The following is a 19,972-nucleotide window of genomic DNA, read 5'->3' as shown; positions in this document are numbered from 1 at the left end:
GATCCGTGGTTTCAAAATGGCCACCCCACTGTTTTTCCTTGCTTAAGAAGCAGCGAAAATGGCAACACTATGGAGGATTTTTGCTTAAAGGTGAGTTTTTGAGGCCATAGGAACGCATTAATCGCGTTTTAATGTGTTTCTATGTGCTTTTTAATTTCGCTTAGCGATGAAATTGCTTAGCAACGTTTTTCCGGAACAGATTAACGTCGCTAAGCGAGGCACCACTAGAGAGAGAGAGGCAGGCAGGCAGGCAGGCAGGCAGGCAGGCAGGCAGGCAGGCAGGCAGGCAGGCAGGCAGGCAGGCAGGCAGGCAGGCAGATAGATAGATAGATAGATAGATAGATAGATAGATAGATAGATAGATAGATAGATAGATAGATAGATAGATAGATAGATAGATAGATAGATAGATAGATAGATAGATAGATAGATATAGATAGATAGATAGATAGATAGATAGATAGATAGATAGATAGATAGATAGATAGATAGATAGATAGATAGATAGATAGATAGATAGATAGATAGATAGATAGATAGATAGATAGATAGATAGATAGATAGATAGGACATAAGCAGCAATAAATAAAGAACAGAAGGATAACACAAATTATAAATCCATTTTGAGAACGAATTTCATTACACAACCAGTCATAGAGGGGAGAATCTCTCCAGTTCTAATCCCTCTCAAGATATTTCATGTGAGTTACAGTTTTCAAGGTCAGTGATCCCGAATATATTTGTTGGGTAACTAACTAGTCATACCTAGAAACAGGAGAAAGGGTCACAGGATGAGGTATGACTAAGGACCGAACACACATTAAAGGAAATGCCTGTTCCCTTCACTTCCTTAGACACACAAATCTTCTACAGCTATGAGCTGGAGGCATATTACACATAAGGGAACCCAAATGACCAGCTGCTAAACAAAAGCAAGCTAATTCACCAAATGCAGACTGTAGCAAGCATCTTTTAGAATAGCCTCTCTCAAGAGGTGGCCCTTCTTCTAATTGTAGAATTAGCATCTTATCCCACTAGGCCTTCAAACCCCTTCTCTAGCTTACAGTACTGGTCAAATAGTCTATAACAAATCATAAAATACAGCTCCACCATCCAAAGAGTCAGCTGCTAGCCAGGATCACATTCACATCAAATCTATTTAATTTTTATTTATTGCATTAATCAACACTGAAGCTGGCAAATTAGAGTTTTTTTAAAAATAAAATAAAATGATCTGATTAGTTAGCTTTGTTTGCTTTGGAAGATGAATAGTTATCCTTCAGCCATGATGACGTAACAGACATTTATTTACATGGACTGAAAAGGAAACAGTGGAGAAATTAATGTTTTCTCCAATCACCTTGGGGCAATATGCATGCTCCTCCCTATTCCTTGCTCAGAACAACCCTGGAAAGTAGGTTAACCTTAAAGAGACTTTGGTCACCTATTCAACTTCACAACAGAGTAGAACATTCATTCTGGCTATCTCCTGAGCAAATCCTCCTGTTTGTTTGTTTGTTCAGTCGTTTAGTCGTGTCCGACTCTTCGTGACCCCATGGACCAGAGCACGCCAGGCCCTCCTATCCTCCTACACTATTCAAATCTCTCCATTGCCTCTCAAAGACAATGCCTCAGTTTCAGATCCACGTAATTTCAAAAGAGCCTCACAAGACTTAATTACTCATACAGAAGAGGCAATCCGCCAATCGATATATATTTGTAGTGTTGGTACAGTTTACATGCAAGTAAGGTAATGCCAACAGTCATAATGAAACAAAACAGAACCTCCCTATCTCCTTCGGAATTCTTTCATGCCATAATTTACTGCACCATACCGCCCTTTCCTGCGCATCTAAAGCCATATGCAAGGCTTTGAAATGTCTAAAACTCATATTTATTCAAGAGACTATGTTAACTGTATGTAGATTTAGTACCATCATCAAATGCACTTGATAAGGTAATCGTCCAAAGCGTCTTTTTGGGACTCTTACAAACAAATCTTATTATTTGCTCACTCCTGCAGACTGCTTTGGAAACACAACATGGTGCATTGAAATAATACATAAATATTACATTCAGAAACCAAGCCTGGCAGAGGTATTAATACCACTGAGGCCTAGATCTTTTGTTTTCATTTTGTCTCTCAACTTATTACAGCATTGGTGCAGCTCTTGTCAATTAGCTTTTCTATTCATGTTTCATGTATGCAGAAACTGAAATAAAACCTGACAGCCACTTTATTCTGGGTCTTAGAGCTGGCAGAGTTGTTAAATATTCACTTTTATTTATTTTCCCCTTTTATTTGCTACCCGATCTGTGTACAGAATCTCCCACCTTAGTTTGATACGCCACATGCACCCTAAATAAGGGATTGTAAAAATCATTATCCAGAAAGTTAATTTGCAAACAGGTGATTTGCCATTTGTATTCGGAGGAAGCCAAATTCTCTCATTTTCTCAGGTATACACATGGATTAATTCATTTGGTTTCAGCTGAGAACCTCCGTGCTTAAAAATCAGAGTAAGTGAAAGTAGTCTCTCTCTCTCTCTCTCTCTCTCTCTCCAGTGTTTGGTATTTTATAACTTTGCAAAGGATTCTGAGGAAAACCAGTGGCTTATTATTAACGTTTCTTAGCAAAGGTGGAGTTGCTATACATAGGACCCTACTTGAAATGAATGAATGAGAAGCTATTTATGATGGTTTCCAGCAGGTGGGAGAACTGGTCTTACCAGATGTCCTCCTTAATGTGTTAGACAGCACATGATGGCAGAGTGGGATAAGAAATTGATTTTCCTAGTCAAATAACCTTGAACACAAAGCTATGACAATTGCCTTAGTCTTTACTATTTTACAGTGATCATCAAGAAGATACAGGAACATTATCAGTTTATCTTGGATACCCATTCACCCCAAAGCAACATCTTTCTGTACTGCAAGATGACCTTGTGCCGGCACTTCACATTCAGCATGGCAAGTGGGATCTTAAAATATGGAGAGCCTTTAAACCAGTGATATGAGCAGGTGGTACTTCATGGAGCTGTAATCCTGGAACACTTTCCAGTGCTTTTTTTCCCCTGTTTTGCTCTGCCTGTCCACCCATCTGGTGCAGACAAGAAGTCTACAAAGTCTCTGTTCTAGTCCAGTTCTGGTTAGAACAATTGAAACAGAATTTTAATTTTTATTCCAATAAAATAGATATAGATCTTGTGCTGCACAGATTGGGTTCATAGGGCATGTTCAACGTGAGTGTTCATGCTGACACCATGGACTAAATCCAGTTCCTCAGGAGTAGACATATTGGGTGAATCGAACTTGTTAAATTACCACTGCTGTAAGTCCCGCTGATTCAAAAGGTCTAATCTAGTTGGGATTGACTTTTGCTCCCATGTTTCAACTCACGATAGCCTTTTTCTTAATTAATTACAAATCTGCAGATCTCACATCAAAGCAAGCACAGTACAGATGAAATAGAATATTCCTGAAACTTCTCCAGTAAGTACCACTGATATATCGTATGTCTGTGGACCAAACTGTTTTGTTCTGAAAATGGTAAGGGAGCAAATTCTCCTGAGTAGATTAAACCTAGTTGTGAGTAATTTGTCGCATGATGTACTAAAGGCATTTTAAACTATTAACTGTAACATTGGTCAATGTACTGAATTCTTCACTGAGAGTTACATTTAGTAAGTGCCTGTAGGATGTTTGATGAATATACAGATAGACTGTTGTGACATTTATTTATTTTTAAGCTAGAATTTCTACAGCAGTTGTAGATGGAACAGCACAAATCTCACTCATTTCAAGAAAACAAACACTAAAGCAGTGTTATGTTTTAGAGATATCACTGAGGGAGAAGACATATGGGTGGACACACACACATCAATTTAGACTAATACTGCAGACCCTAAGAGTTTATCCTTAAACAAGAACAAGAAGCAGCTATCTGAGTTAAGTTTAATGGAGTATTTCCAATTTTAGGAGCTAGCAGAGATCTGCGTACATCCATATACTGTATATTGTCTTCCAAGAGTACCACATCCTTATATATTTCAAGCAAGAACAAAATTTTGTTTTCTTCATTATAGTGTTCAACCTGTCATCTGATACAACTGGTGGAACTGAAATCTGCAGCAGAACTTTTCCAAAAAATTGAAAAAAATACTTCCCCCTAAAGGAAATAGTCATTAAAGTGACAACGGAGGGAAGGACAGATGGCAGGGGGAGCACACACTGAAACTTCCTTTGCCACAAATGAGATAATCTTAAGAGCTGATCCTAGGCGTATTTCCTCAGCATAAGTCTCACTGATTTTGTGGCAAGTGATTTCAATAGTATTCACATCTTGGTAAGTGCATTTAGAAGTACAGCCCACGCAGAGCACATAATGTAACAAAAGGGGTGGGCAGGGAGAGAGACAAAGCTAGAATGGGACAGAAGCTGTAACTGATTTTTTTTATAAAAGAAAAAGATAAACAAAGGAAAGCACACAAATAAAACTTGAGTCTGAAATATAAAGCCAAATGCAAAAACCCCTAAGAATGAAGAAAGGAAGAAAATGCAGGAATTTAGAATGGGAATTAAATGAGAGATAACGAGAACAAAAGGCAGAGCCACAATATATATAGAGAGAGAGTTCTTTTTTATCTGGGGAGATTAGAACTTTGACATTTTTCCCTCTCTCTGTGTGCGTTGGATTATAGTGGCTATACTGCCCCAGACATTCTGAAAATTGTAGTTCAAAAAAGTAACATTTCTAACCTCATTACATGAAAAATTAAAAGGGGAAGTGTGATAATTAAAGGATAGATGTTCCCATAACCAGAAAAGCTGAGGAAATGTATATCTTGTCTTTATAAAGTAAATATAGGTTGTTCTGATAAAAATAAACTGAACAGGCTCAGCCATTTATCTTTTATTTTAAAAAAAATCAAACTTGTATTAAAGAGAATGTATAACAGATTCTGCATTTAATCTTGTTTTTGTCTTTGTTTTTTGTTTTCATCTGGATGCTCCTATGTTGGATGGGCAGCTGTAAGCACTACTTGAACGATTCGCCCAGGAAATCCTAAAGAAATCTCTGTATTTCATGTTGGGAATAAACTAGAGATAATAAATAATGAACTTCCAGTAATTGCTTGACATAAGAAATGTATAATATTATTAATGCAATTAATTGAATGTTCTTACATTTATGTACCTACAATCAAAGATGGTGAAAGTCCTATATAGAATACATCACCCTAATGCTGGACATCATCCAAACTGTATCTCAGACTTCCAGTCTTCCAAATCATTTTCTCGCATATACTTTTGTTTGCTTCCATGCTGAACTGACAGGCATGAAAGAGATTCTTTTGCCATTTTTTTGTACAGTGGCCTTGCTCTGAGACTTGGCTGAAATGCATTGTTTTGCAGTGACTTTCAGTAAACTGCTGTTCAAACCTCATTTTTAAAAGACAATATACATTTTGGCTGCTTTTTTTACACCCCTCTTTGTTATTTTAACACTGTATGTATTCAGAATTTCGTATATTGACTGCGCTGTCTTTTGATCACAATTTTTCTCATGCTAGTTCTATATTTTTTCATATTGTAGGATGGGGAACATTTGAGATTCAGTTTAAAAGTTCATTTAAATTCAGGTATGGGAGAAACAGATATGGACAGATTTGTCAATCTAGCCATGTGTGTCCACAGGGGGCAAGATGGGCATGTGCCCCTCAAATCCATTTTTCTTTAAAAAAATGTAATGTACACAGATAGATTCCCTTTGTGAAGTATGCTAACATATCCACTATGCTGCTTGCCCTCCTCCTAGAAAAATTCCTGCATACATTATTGCACCCAGACTTGGACTTTAAGGAGAATAAGTCTTTAAAGTCAGCATTTGAATAATAGAACTATAGAGGTGGAAGAGATCTTAATGGTCATCAAGCAAAACTCTTCTAAAACATGGCCAGAAAGATTCCAAAGAAGCATGTTTTGAATCACTGTGTATCCAAACATAATACTGGATGATAGCTGCCCCTTCTGTTGTTGTTGTTGTTTTCAACAAGGCTCCTCATCTTAAATTGTATGGCAGGCGGGCGCAACACACTTAGCAAAATATTGCTGGATTTCTTCAGCAGGTTAAAAGATAATTTATTTTCAGTTTATTCAAAAGGATTTAACAAGCATTTGCAAACTTCATTATACTTCGGGTGGAAAGAACCTGAGATTTTAGAAAAGGAAATAAAGGAGGAGAGCAAAACTGGTTGACCCCTGCTCTAGGATGAATATGTAGGCTAGGAAGTTCAAACGGCAGCTTAACTATACCTATTTCTATAGGGGGCCACATGAAAAATCTGAACAGTGTTCGGGGGCTGAACCAACTTTACTTAAAAAATAAAAGATAAGCAACTGATCAACTTTAGACAAAAAGCCATAAATGGTTTTGATGTTCAACTTGTTCAGTGAGAGAAATCCATTCTGTCTTGGGCTTGAACAAGTGTTTGAACACCGGACTGGAGGGCCGGCCAGACAGGAGCACCTCGTGGGCCGTGTGTGGCCCTCAGGCCACACTTTGCCCAGGTCTGACCTATAGGATACTAATGACAATTTTGCTGCAGCTAGACAACTAGCAAATGAAGGCAAAGCTGCCGTACGGTGACCCAAATAACTTCATAAAATATTAGATGTACATATAATTGGGGGCAACATGATGTGCCACTGTTCATAAGCACATGCCATATGCCCTTAAATGGGACCAAATTGTTTGTGCAGTGTTTTAAGTGTGATAAATGGAAGCAAAAATGAGAAATTGGCTGTCAGAGAGAAAGCAGCAACAAGCAGAGAGCAATGTGTTTATCCTTCATTCTGGAATATTTCAGTGACATTCCACTCCTTTCAGATTCATCAATAGAAAGGCTTTTTGTTCTTTTTTTCTGGACTGAGGCAGCATATTATGAATCTGAGGCTATCTATTATTAGATGGCATTTTGCTATTTGTAGCTGCACAGATTTATTTAATGCATTGTTAACCACATAGTGGCTGCCCGCATGTGCAGCAGGTTCTCATCTTTATCATAACTATGGTAGACGACTGTTGCAGAAATGCTTCTGATCCTACTTAGAAAAGCAATGAAAAACAGCCCTTCCGGGAGTCATTTGTCTTGATCTAGAGAAGGGTGCTGAAGTCCTCTTGTCTGAAACATTTATGCCCTTCTTCCCAGTAAGGAAAGAAAATTCATTCCTCCACTTAAACCTCCACTGGATAAAGAAACACGGCTGTGAAAAAAGATCTGTCACCCCAATTCTTCTATGAAACCAAGGTTACACAACGAGACATCAACATAGGGGGTGGGGTCGACGAATCCACTCATACAAAAAGGCTTTTGAAATCCAACTTCCATGTCCATCTTCCCCACAGTAATTTCTCCCAAGCCTTGCAACTGTTGCACCAAGAATCAGGGGGCCTTTCTGAATGAGATGAGCTGGGAAGGCAGTGACAGAATCATCCGAAAACGGCAGGGTCACATTGTCCAAGCATAGTCCTTCCATCCATAAAATGAAATCTATCTTTTAGATTTCTGATCTGACTCAGATATCTATGTTGTAGCTTGGACACCACTTCGCAAACCCAGACCTCCGAGGAGACATTTTAAAAAGAAATGTGTAATATTGCAGAGTAGATGGGGAATTCTGTGTGCAAGGACTCCTGTGGACAGATTTCCATGAAGTCAGGCAAGTAGAGAATAAATAAATACTTAGTTCTTTTATTTAATTTAAATATTTATATGTCACCTTTCTCCTGAAGGATCCAAAGCGGCTTACAGTATTTGAACAAAACAAAGCTAAAAGTCAAATAATAAATTAATATTTGAAAAGCATTAAACAAAGATCATATTAAAACTCATCGTAAGAACAATATTAAAAACACAGGTAAAAACACAGAATTCAATGCTCCCTTTTTAAAAATGCCCTTGTTAAATCAGCCATTTAAAGGAAAGCCTGCCTGAAGAGAAAGGTTTTCATTCCTTGCTGAGGGACAGCAGAGATGGGGCCAGCCTGGCCTCCTGTGGGAGAGAGTTCCAGAGTCTGAGAATAGCTTCCTCATGCTTTTCCAATTCCCACCCAAGAGATTCTTAGTGCCATTTCTTGTCACTAACCAGAATTGCCCTTAGCGCTGGCTCCTGCTTACATGCAAGTTTAGGTAAGAGTCTTGTTTTTTGTCAGCTCTTGGATTGAAGTGATTTCTGTTTGCATTGGAGAATCCTTCCCTCCTAGCTAGGAAAGCAGGAATCACATCTCATGGCATGGAGGCAAAATGATTGTGAATTAACAAGGAAAAACTAGGGTAAGACTATTTCCATACAAATAATAAGTAAGAACAATATGAGGCAGGCAAACAATCATATGCAGTAACATGGATTAAAAACTTCACCTGCTGCTCTTTCTATTTCAACTCTAGAGTATTCTAGTCAACATGGAATTATTTAGATTCATGTCAGCTCCTTGTGAAACTGCTTCTGTTTCTATACCTATGTTATGTTGGTAGGATCTTTTCTTCCCTACAATCTAAAAAATACAGCAGGAAAGTTAATCAAAACAAACAAACAAAAAGGCCAAAGTCTTTAATACTGATGTCTGCCTGGGTGGAAAAAAATGGGAGAGACAAACGAGAGAAAAGTGAGATGGATGAATTTTAGAGCACATCATACTGGAGACTATGCACCATGTATTACACGGTAAGGATAATTGATACAATTGCTACTTAAAGGAAATAGCATTTTGCTGGAGAAGAGAGTAGCGGCAGTGGGGTGGGGACCAATCTAGTGGGAACTGTTCAAGAAATAACTGATGGGAACAGAAAGGGTTTTGTGGATATTCTCTTGCATGGCAGCACCATTTCTTTAAGGTTTTATAGCCCAGGAAAATCTAAATATTCATTGCAAAAAAAAAAAAAAAGAAAGAAAAAAGAAATATTCTCAGCTTGGAGCCACCCTAAGTTAAAAAGCATGACAAAACTGAAATGGCATACTGATTTCTAATGAGTATGTTTCTTTCTCTTTGCAATGATCCTGAGCTACACTTGAGGAAAAGAAATTAAATGTAGAATTAATTGTGAGGACGATTTCATGCCTTAGACAAACTATTTTGTTTCTTTTGTTTTACTTGGTCTGAAGGACTATATGACTGCTTTCCTACAAATACATGTACTTTTTGATTCTATCCCCCCCACTTTTATATGATATTGGTGTATGTCGTTTGCACATTGTATTTAATGAGCCATTCTACTTGAAAAATTAGAGATGTCTTATTAGATATATTTGCAAACTCAAAGCCTCCACTTTCCCTACTCAGCCCAGGAAAATCATTGTGGGATAGAGCGGCCACTTACAAGTCACCGAAAAGGAAGACAGGTCTCACCAAGAAGGAAAACTCATCAGGTGGAGGGCTGTCTCCCTAAAGAGGGATATAAGGCCATCCTAGCTGCACACCTGTCCATCTACCTATTTGTAGCCGCCTAGAGTGGTCGAAATGACTAGATAGGCGGGGTATAAATACAATAAATAAATAAATAAATAATAAAATATATATGAAATAATGAAAGCTTCTTGGTATTTTCTTGGGCCATTTTTTATTCCTTTTCCTGTGATCGAGGTCCAACTGTGGTATCTTACATTTGTACGGCTGTGTTGAAAAACAAACCTTAGATTTTTAGCCGTGAGGTATTCTGTTTCCTTTTAGAACGTTTAGGTTAAAATCAGTGCTTTTTCTGTGTTAGCACTTTCCCTCTGCTCCCTTCTTCTTAATAAATATGAACAAACATTGCCCAAGGCAAGAGAGCCATAGGGAGGGAAGCAATACGCATTAGAGAAGAGAAGCACATTTACACAGGAAACATCTTCCTCTTTGAGGAAAAAACCACACGTGGGAGAACAGTTTGATGAGCTGCATGTTTTTTAAACATAGCAATAGCATTGCATATTTTTATTTTTTGTTTCATTTGCCAGCCATTAAATCCATGCACATCATACAAAGGAATGCAGGATGAATGTGAAGGCCAGGTAAAGGTGAAATGGAATAGAAAAGCTGTCAAGGAGGGCAGAGGGAGGATTTCTTAAAGGCTGCGCAACAGCAGCTTCCCCTCGCATGATAATTCTGGGCGCCTGAAGAAGGCTTTTGTAAGAATATTTGCTGGTCTTTACAGTTCTATCTATGTGCAGAACAGGAAAGGAAACTTCTGAGTAGGTATAAATACATTTATTAACCCATTATGAATATATTTCAGTGGGCACAGGGCAGGGTTTGCAAAATTAGGAAAGCTAAGAATGAACAAAGGGCTCAGTCAGAAAAGCATTTGTTCCGCTGCTTGGTACACTGAGGGAATGGGTTGCTTCGCTCTTTTTTATGGTGATCAAACAATGTACAGTAAGTGCTAGAGTGAACCAATTCACACCCAGAGTGAATCTACCCTCACCTTCCTGAGCCCCTGTCAGAAGTTTTCTACTTTTTTTTTGGTGCAGGTAGTTTTGCCAGTTTCCAGCACACTGACCAAAATCAAGCCTTGCAGCTGTAGGAAGCCGCCAATAACAGGACAGTAGTACGGTGATGCTCTGTGTTCCAATGCTTGATTTCCAATCCTATTTCTCCCCCTTCCCCCCTGTAGAATAAAAATTTATATTTATAGGCCATAGATCGCAATGTGTAAGCTAGAATGCTCATATTAGAAATGTATTTCATCCAATAAACCAAAGATTATGCTGGGCATGATAACTTTATCCCTCCACCATGCATTCATGTAAATTCTGATGGGGGTATAATCCATGTGAGCTAAGGATTATAAATTACTTGATAAACATTCATGGGAAAAGCATGCTATTACAAAGTTTTGCCACCATTTTTTTTCTGAAGATTGTGGAATCCAGTCCATAGTCTTCTTAAATTTAACAAGCCAAATATGGCTTCAGTTATAGTTATATAATGCAGAACAAAAAAATCCTGGTGGAACTATTCTTCTATAGAAAGAAGGAATACAGGAACTCTAAACCTATTTTGGGCATCCATGAGGATAAGGGATTCATAAAATCTTATGGATATGGTGGCAATAATGTAGTGGAGCCACCATTAATAGACTGGCAGTTGGAGGACATACACTGGATAGAAACTTAATATGGTATGGACTAGAAGACGGGAGACAAATGTTCAAGTCCCCACTCAGTCATGGAAATCCACTGGGAATAGTAATGGTAAACCATTTCTTGAGCATTGCAAATATTTCAAAAATGCTATTAGGGTGACCAAAAATTGGAAGCATCTTGAAAGTATATAACTAAAGAACATACTAATTTTTCATGTGAATGTAGATTATTCTAAGCATCCTTCAGTCTCGAGAGACTATGGTAACGTGCTCTGAATAGAGGTCTTGGAACAGCATCCAGTGTGGCTGAGAAGGCCAATTCAAGAGTGACAATACCTTCCACACTGAAGACAAATACAATCTGTCCCCTGTCCAGCTCCCTGATTTTGCTGGTTTCGGGACTACCTCTTTGCCTCAGCCTGCTGAACAAGGGTCTCTTGAAATTGGGAGATGCCATGCTGCACCACCTGCCTCCAGGCTGAACACTCAGATGTCAAGGTTTCCCATCTGTTGAGGTCCATTCCTAAGGCCTTCAAATCCCACTTGCAGATATCCCTGTATCACAGCTGTGGTCTCCTTCTGGGGTGCTTTCCCTGCACTAATACTCCATACAGGAGATTTTTTGGAATCCAACCGTCAGCCATTCTCACGACATGTCCAAACCAATGTAAACATCACTGTTTCAGTAATGTTTACATGCTGAAAATTCCAGCTCATTCTAAGACTACTCTGTTTGGAACTTTGTCCTGACAGGTGATACCAAAAATGTGTCAGAGACAACGCATATGGAACGTGCACAATGGATCCAGGACTCACTGCAGAATGTAGATTGATATAGGTGTTAATAGTAGTAGCTCCTTAGTAATCTGAGTCTGGTTAGTAGTTAGAAAGGGGAAAACTAGAGACAGCAAAGAATTTCCAGCAATCCTGCCTTAAACCATGGAGAACTATGGTTGCTAGTCAGAACTGATGCTACAGAGTTAAAGGAACCAATGTGTTGGCTTGATATACATATATAATAATCTTAGAACTGCTCACATGGAAGGGACCTTATAAATCATCGAGTTCAGCCCTTGTTAAGGAGGCAGGGTTGAGAATCAAAATCTCATCCTCTGACTCCACAGCCAGATACCTAAACCACAGAGCCATCCAGCAGTTTGTATGTTCCTGTCATGTTTTTACCATTCCAAAGTAAACTGCTTATACTTTCAGAATTGTCTATGTGGGTTCTGTTACACAAGGAGTAGATTGGTATAGCACTGCTGTATAAAAGGAAACAAGTAATATTGAATAGTTATTACAAAAAGGAATCTGTCCTGCTATTTCAGTATTGCTTCACAGTGAGGCAGCTGTGTTTTATTAAAATAGTAGTCGGTCTGCTACGTAAATACTTTATTTAAATCAATATGGATTCCACCCATTCCCCCCTCCCCCATGTTTGATTGAGGTCTGTGTTGATTTGCAGGTTGAAAATGGACTAATTTCCATTCTGGGGGAAAAAGTGAGAAGATCTTTTAAAATATATTGTAGAATTGTTACCACTGCTAAAAATCTAGACAAGAATTCTTATAAAAGAAAAGTGTTAGCTTCCAATTAACTCTATCATAATTTGGCCTCTCTGTTCCATAATCATATTTGGCATAGAGTCACAAATTTATGAACCAGTGATGAACCACGAGCTGAAGGGAAGGAAGACAGGAAACTTTTTAAAGCAAATTAATGTATTTTGCATTTATTCTTTAATTTTAAGATGGCAAAAAACTTTCTTCAGTATTTTCAGTCTAATTTTTGTAGGGTTAATATACAGTATGTGGGAATAATATGTGTAAGAATAAATATGGGCTATTTTACTTTCATGCCTGACCAGTTTTATTTTACCAGATGTGGAAGGGGATGAATGTCTATAATACTGAAGTTCAAATCCAGACCAAGCATATATTACATTTGGGAACCTTTAATTCTAGATAATCATAAATGGCATGGCTTTCAGCAAAAGTAATATATACTGAATTTTGTACACATGCAGACTGGTGTTACTGCAGGAATAACTCAAGTTTGATTTTCATTGCTGAAATTGTACTGCAGAACAGAACAGTTCCACATGGTCAATCAGCACCTTGGGCCCAGCCTTCTAGAAAAGAGAATGCTTATAGGTTTTTACCACCTTGCAGTCTTTCAGTGAATGTGAAACAGACCCATTGCTTTCATCCTAAAAAGAAAGACACCTTCAGAATAACTGTTCATTGCTGAACATCCAGTTCTGTGGGTTGGCTTGCCCACTTGATTACTGATATCAACAATGAAAATCTAAGGTGTTTTTTTTAAATGCTAAAGAGAATCGTGGCTGTGACCCTACCATAATCAAAAGATAAGACAGGACATATGGGCTGCATCACCAGACATGCTACTGTTTGCAGGGGAGTAGAAAGTAATTTGTACTGTTTAAAGCTATGTTTTAAAGACATTTTTAGAATTATTTGGAATTGAATTTTTCACATATGTCATTAGTCCTAAGATTTGATTTGGTTTGGTTTAATTTTGGTGGTGATGTTCTGCAAAACAAACAAACAAACAAACAAACAAACAAACAAACAAACAAACAAATAAATAAATAAATAAATAAATAAATAAATAAATAAATAAATAAATAAATAAATAAATAAATAAATGTAAAAGCAATGGAAATATAATGGAAAAGTCAAGAGTAACACAGCGAGTACTTAAAATGGTCTTTGCAGCATTTTTGGAAAATAATCATTTGGAGGGCTTTTTTTAGATCTAGAAGTGACTTTTTAAGCTGTGTCTTTTAATTCATTTAGATAACTGATTAAGAGTAAATGATCTTTCTGGCAAAGGTTCAGTCTTCACAACCAGAGGACATCCTGAACTGAAATAGCCACTATGGTCTTGGCGAGTGTATGGGTACACAGATTAGCAGCAGGCAGAGGTGGGAAATAGCTAGCGGCTACTATGGCTATTGCAATTTATGGGCAGAAGGCACAGTAGCTAAGGTTAGATAGAACCAAGGGTGACTGACAAGACTGGGCAAAAGCAAATACTCCATACCAAAGCAGTCAAGAAAGTATTCACACAATGCAGTAAGACAGGTAGACAAGTGGGTTACTCACATCCATTCCAATTTGCCCCCAAATTACAAATGTTCCCAATATTTCTGCTCCAGCATAACCCTCATTTAGAAGTTCTTGGAGTTGCATATGAATAGCTCCATGGTCTCTCTTGCTCTTTATCTTCTGTTCTTTCTCTGTGTGTTCCTTTTCACCTTTATTCTACAGGTACCAAGTCTGATGTTCAGCCTAAGATTATGGGCCTCTACTTGCCATCTGGGTCTCTTTATGCCAGTGAATTTGTTTTTAATTAATGGAATGTCTCCTCGTTAGAAATCTAACTCTTTCCCTTTTTTAACTTTCTGTGGAGGTGATGTGCAGGATCCTCTACCCTTTAACATCTTTGTGATGAAAAGAAAGGCAGACGTTTTCAGGAAGACAGAAAACAGTTTTGCTATTTAATAAGCTGCCAACTCTGGCACAAATATGTACTCTTGAGATCTATAAGAAGCCAAAGTTTGAAATGAACTTGTATGGGGCATGATTTATGACCATGCTTTTAAAACACAATAGAAAATGTGCTAAGTTCTTTGTAGAAATGTGAAAAACCGTGTTTTAATGTGTTTAATGTCCAAAACATCCTTAAATCTTCAGCTGCTCAGTGGGGATGGAAAAATAATAACAGATGACAAAGAAAAGGCAGAGGAGCTCAATTCCTACTCTAGCTTAGTCTTTTCCCTAAAGAAAAACAATGACCCTCCAAACAAAGGTGAAATACAAGTGGTGGTGACAGGATTGCAGCATGAAACTGATAAAGAAATAGTCAAGGAATACCATATTACTTTGAACGAGTTCAAATCTCCAGGGCCCAAGAGTATTGAAGGAAGTTGTTGAAGAACTCTCAGAACCACTGTCTATTATTTTCTTGAGATCAGGGAGGCTGATTGACGTGCCAGATGATTGGAGGAGGACTAACATTGTACCTAGCTTCAAAAAGGGCAAAAATGGGAATGGGAATAACAGATCAGTCAGCCTGACTCAATCGCAGGGAAAATTCTGGAACACACAAATTTTTTGTATGTATTTCTTGGTTGCTTTTTTTTCCTTGAAAGATGTTTGCATCCTCTTCCTAAGAGACTGAAGGGGAAAGTGATGTTACCTGAGGGATCGTGGGAGATGTAGTCAAGTATTAAGTTAATATTTTCATTCTTCACCTGTACCCTACAGGTATAGAAACAAAAGACGTTCCAGTACAGATAATCTAAACTCAATTTCAGCCAATCAAATATTATTCCATTCAGAATACTCCATTCCATCCCTTTTCATCCATTCCATCTCTGTTTTCCATCTTGCCCCTAGTACAATATACTCAACATTCATTATCCACCAGCCATGTTCATTTTTTCTCTCTTTAGTTAGTTTGGAATTTCTTGTAAGGGAGTGCAGCTATCATATATCCTTGAGCAAAAACTAATATTCTCCTTCTCTCTGGGATGGCCATCCTCCTCTTCCAGCTGTGCAGCTTCAGAAGGGATGTACTGTACATGGAATGGTAAGGGGGGGAGGAGACACCCACCTAGCCAGCCAGATACGTTGATTCAACCCTGACAATCAGTACAGTGATGGAGATTGTGGCTTGATCACCCTCACATCTATGGGGGAAATAAACACACATACCTGAAAAATGCAAGGGACCCCCCACCCCAACCTAGGAACACTGATATTTTGTTACCTTACAGTTGGTTTTCATTGCCCTGTTTTGACTAGTAACAATCATAATAGAGCACCTAAACTCACATAACTGAGTAGGAAGGAGTAAAAGAAATAGGTGCACATGTAGGCAATATCTCCAAAGCAACATGAGTTCAGTACTGTTGAGATTCTAAGGGATTATGCTTAACGAGGTTGCCAGAATGTGTCATTACGCCATTCACCTTAGGGATCTGAGCAACTCATAATGCTTGGTCTTAATACAAATAAAATACTAATGCCCAACAATTTCCCCCCTGTCTTAGAATGTTAAACAAGATTCTGTTTATCCACGGCTAGCTTTCACCATTCAAAACTAAGTGCTTTTCTGCTAAGTATGGGATGAAAATGTTTAACGTTGCGCTCTTCTAAATGAAATTATAATTTGCTCCTGTGAATAACATGGCCAGAAAGCCTTAGCTGAATATCCTCTCTACCAACTTCAACGTATTATCTTGATTGTTTCTTATAAATGCTTCATGTGGTTGTTCTCCTAATCAAGATCTAAACCATCTTTGGTTCCTAACTGTTCAAATTCTCCCAGGTTTGCGAGTGAGACAATTGAATATTCAGGTTCCTATCTACCATGATTAGTGCCACAGAGTGGAATCAGTGCAAAGAAAAGCAAAATATAACATAACAAAAGAACACAGCTTTTATGCTGTGCATAAATACAGCAGCAACTCAGTAGCAAGGCGATGCAGATACAGCTTCTGCCCTCTAAATGTTCAGTGCCTAAAGTGAACCCATCTTTGCTTAACCACATCTGCTTTTTTCGCTAGACAGATGGATATTAAAAGCCCCTCAGTAGAACTGAAATAGTGTCAACCTAGTTGTCCTTGCCAACATGCTGCCTATCAATCAAGCAACTTTAACATCCTACATTCTGCTCTTGAGATGTTACTGCGTACAACTCGTCTGCAGGGGCAAACTATACAGTCACCACCTGTAAAATCACTGGTATTTGTGATCATGACATTTTTTTCTGCTGTGCGGACCCCAGAGATGTAGCCAGGACTTTCTGACTCTCTGCCATCAGCAAATATATGGTTACGATTCCCTGTCATCAACAAAATATTCTTTCATAAAAATATGAAAGGATCTTTTGCTGCACGGAAATAAAAAATCATGAACGTGCAGTTCGGCCAGATTATCATTCTGGTTTTTTTGTTGTTGTTTTTTCTGATGGAAACTGAAGCTCTCAGGTAACTAGGATCACACAAGTAATGACCTATAATAATCTTTCTAGTCTGTGTGGGCATGGAATTCTTTCTTTCTACTATGCATGTGAGTGATTCTTAACAGCAGAGGTGGATGACCTTTGTGACATGTATAACAAGTCACATCTTAGACAAAATAGTGCCTTTTACTACATGCTAGATTAAATTTGCTGCAGAAAACCCTTTCCTATTCCCTTTGGTATACTGGGGAACAGAGAAGAGAACTGTTGGAGTGGCAGACAGAATAGTGAACCTGACACTCCGCCGTGGGGGCATCCAAATGTCTTCCTCTTTCTCCTCTTCAAACCTCTGCCACATTGAGACCCTTGCTCCCTGTGTCTTACAGCAGCGTTCTTCTACCTGGGGCCCACAAGATGTGTTGGATTGCAGCTCTCCAGGATGACAGGAGCTGTAATCTTTTGGAGAATCCCTTTTTTGAAGATGGTGGTTCCAAAGCTACCAGACTCATCCTCAATTTACAAAAGGAAACTGAAAGATGAAGAATTTTAATTGATCAAGACTCCCACAGCACATCTAAGGACACATTAATACTGTGATGAATCTTTCTTTTTGTCCACCTGTTGGGAGCGATTAAGCCCAATCTGTTTTGTGGTAACTACTTAATATAAAGCTTAGCACAAAACAGTCCGGTCTGTTTCCATGCCCATCCTTACCTTTTTTGAACTTTTTTCATTCAGCGGCAAGGCTGTTCTTTTTTGGAGTGATGGGAACCATGTCATGTTTGCATGGAAAGATTGATCTCAAAGAGATCACATCCAGCACAATGACCCTTTTCCATGTGAAGCAGTGATTCTGCTGCACTGCCTAGTTCTAGCAAAGACTGAGTTGGACTGCCTTTCTACTCATACCAGTAGAAGGACAGAAAGCTTAAAGTTTTCCATTCAGATGTCACAGAAGTCTGGACATTGATCAAAACTTCAGTGCATTCTGATTTTCCATGTAAATCACGCTGTATTATATTTCAGGTTGAATAAAATGAGCTAAGAACCTTGTTTATTCCTGTTGCTTATAACAGCCAAGCTTCAGCTCTTCACTTTGTTTTTCTAATATAAATTTAAATGACTTCTTATGCTTTCTTGTCTTTTTTTTAAGGCCTTTTAAAAACTGATACTTGATTTATTTTTGCTCTCTATGGTTCAGGGAAGATACTCTGGAGAAAGAGAAATCTCATTAGATATTCACTTTGACATTCTGGCCCCAGAAGAAAGAACATTAGCTTCATACTTATCCATCTGGTTATCATTTTTTAGCAGCAGAATCGCTGCTTATGATTTTCTAGGGATATGTGGGCGACCTTCCAGTTATGCCATTAAAATCCCTTACATCCTAACAACATGCTAATTAGTGTCCTCAGATGCTTAGGCATGCCACAGTTGCTGCAGGAAAAAAAAAGAAGAAGGGAGAGGGAGAGAAGTATCCCAACATGAATAGACCTGAGATTTTACTACTGAACGTAATGGCCCCCATTGTTTTCTCTTTATCAAAATCAATATCCTAACAAATTTGTAATCCCTTTCCAATAACAGCACCTAGAACAGAAACAAAAGAAAGCAAAAAAGAAAAAAAAAAGAAAAAAAGGAATCGCCATCATGGTTTTAAAAACTGCTCAGTATTACTAAGGACTAGCTGACCAATTGTGTTGCCTAGCAACTCCATTTTGTCAGGGAGAATTCATCACTGGGATTGTAATGGCTTGGGAAATGATAGTTAGAAGTTATCATTTGCATGAGAAAGATACCAGTGTCGGTTCTGATTAGGCATAAGACCACTTTACTAATATTATACCAGCAAACCATCCAGTGCCAGCCATCTGTCTGTTCAAGCCTTTGTTGGCCAAGGCAGAGCAGACTCAAGGTTGCCTAAAACTACATTATAAAGAACAGAGCACACAATTATTTGGGGGGTTAAAAAGGCCAGAACTTTATTGGTTACAGCAGTCCCTGGCCCAACATTGGGGAATTGGATCCAGTGCATCAAGAGACCTGAATGCCTCCCAGTGCTCACCAGCAGCAGCCATTGGAAGTTTCCACCAGGAATAGCAGTATGCCATTCCATGACTCACTGCCACTTGAGATTACAACCAGACCAACTGCCCCCTGAAATATGTCAGATCATGGCTCTTCCCCAGCTCATATTAAAAGGAATTATTTTAATAACCAGGGTGAGCAGAATCCTGCTTGCTGCCCTTATTCTGTCTGGATCCGACCCCAGTGCCCCAAACCTCCACTAGAGCTGAGCACTGCCTGCTAACCGCACTGCCTGAAAACCGCACCATAGTCCATGGCGAGTGTATCACCTGACAAGATGTGGGCCTGTAGGATGTTATCAAAATGATTAGTAAGATGCCATCCCCTCTCCAAATATGCTGTCTGCACAACTCCCATAAAAACCTGCTAACCACTTATTGAAAGTACTGTCCACCTCCACCTTCCTTGTTTTTTTCCCCTTTCTCCCACTTCAGCTATGCAGTCCTCCCACCATCAATCTACAGAATCACCAATGCGAATACATTAACATAGTACATGTCCAGAATCCATTCCCTGGCATTACATGACAGGTGGATACAGGGTAGGTTCTCATTGCCTGGGGAGGATGGGCCTGAATCTTTCCCAAGAGGCTGTCCTTGATCCCACACACCCCCAAGTCCCATCTGGGGTGTGGCATGCCTGCAGGGGACCCAACGGGGAAGTCCCAGAACATGTGCTATCTCACACCATTAATCCCCTGACATGCCATGCACATCTTCATCGATGTAAGGTTCACCCAAGGTGCTGTCCATTCTTGAGGACTCAGAG

General features: G+C 38.8%; 1 long non-coding RNA gene across 1 annotated transcript; it reads left to right on the top strand.

Moving 5' to 3' along the window:
* Window positions 1-233: 233 nt before the first annotated feature.
* On the top strand, window positions 234-18,581 carry LOC140706795 (uncharacterized). The gene is made up of 2 exons (XR_012086660.2): window positions 234-3,492; window positions 4,086-18,581. It is a non-coding gene; the product is annotated as an uncharacterized LOC140706795 (long non-coding RNA).
* Window positions 18,582-19,972: the final 1,391 nt, after the last annotated feature.

Source organism: Pogona vitticeps, chromosome 1, assembly GCF_051106095.1.
Source record: "Pogona vitticeps strain Pit_001003342236 chromosome 1, PviZW2.1, whole genome shotgun sequence".
Classification (NCBI taxonomy): Eukaryota; Metazoa; Chordata; class Lepidosauria; order Squamata; family Agamidae; genus Pogona; species Pogona vitticeps.
The sequence above is the reverse complement of the archived record's forward strand: the minus strand, read 5'-3'. Positions and strand labels throughout refer to the sequence as shown.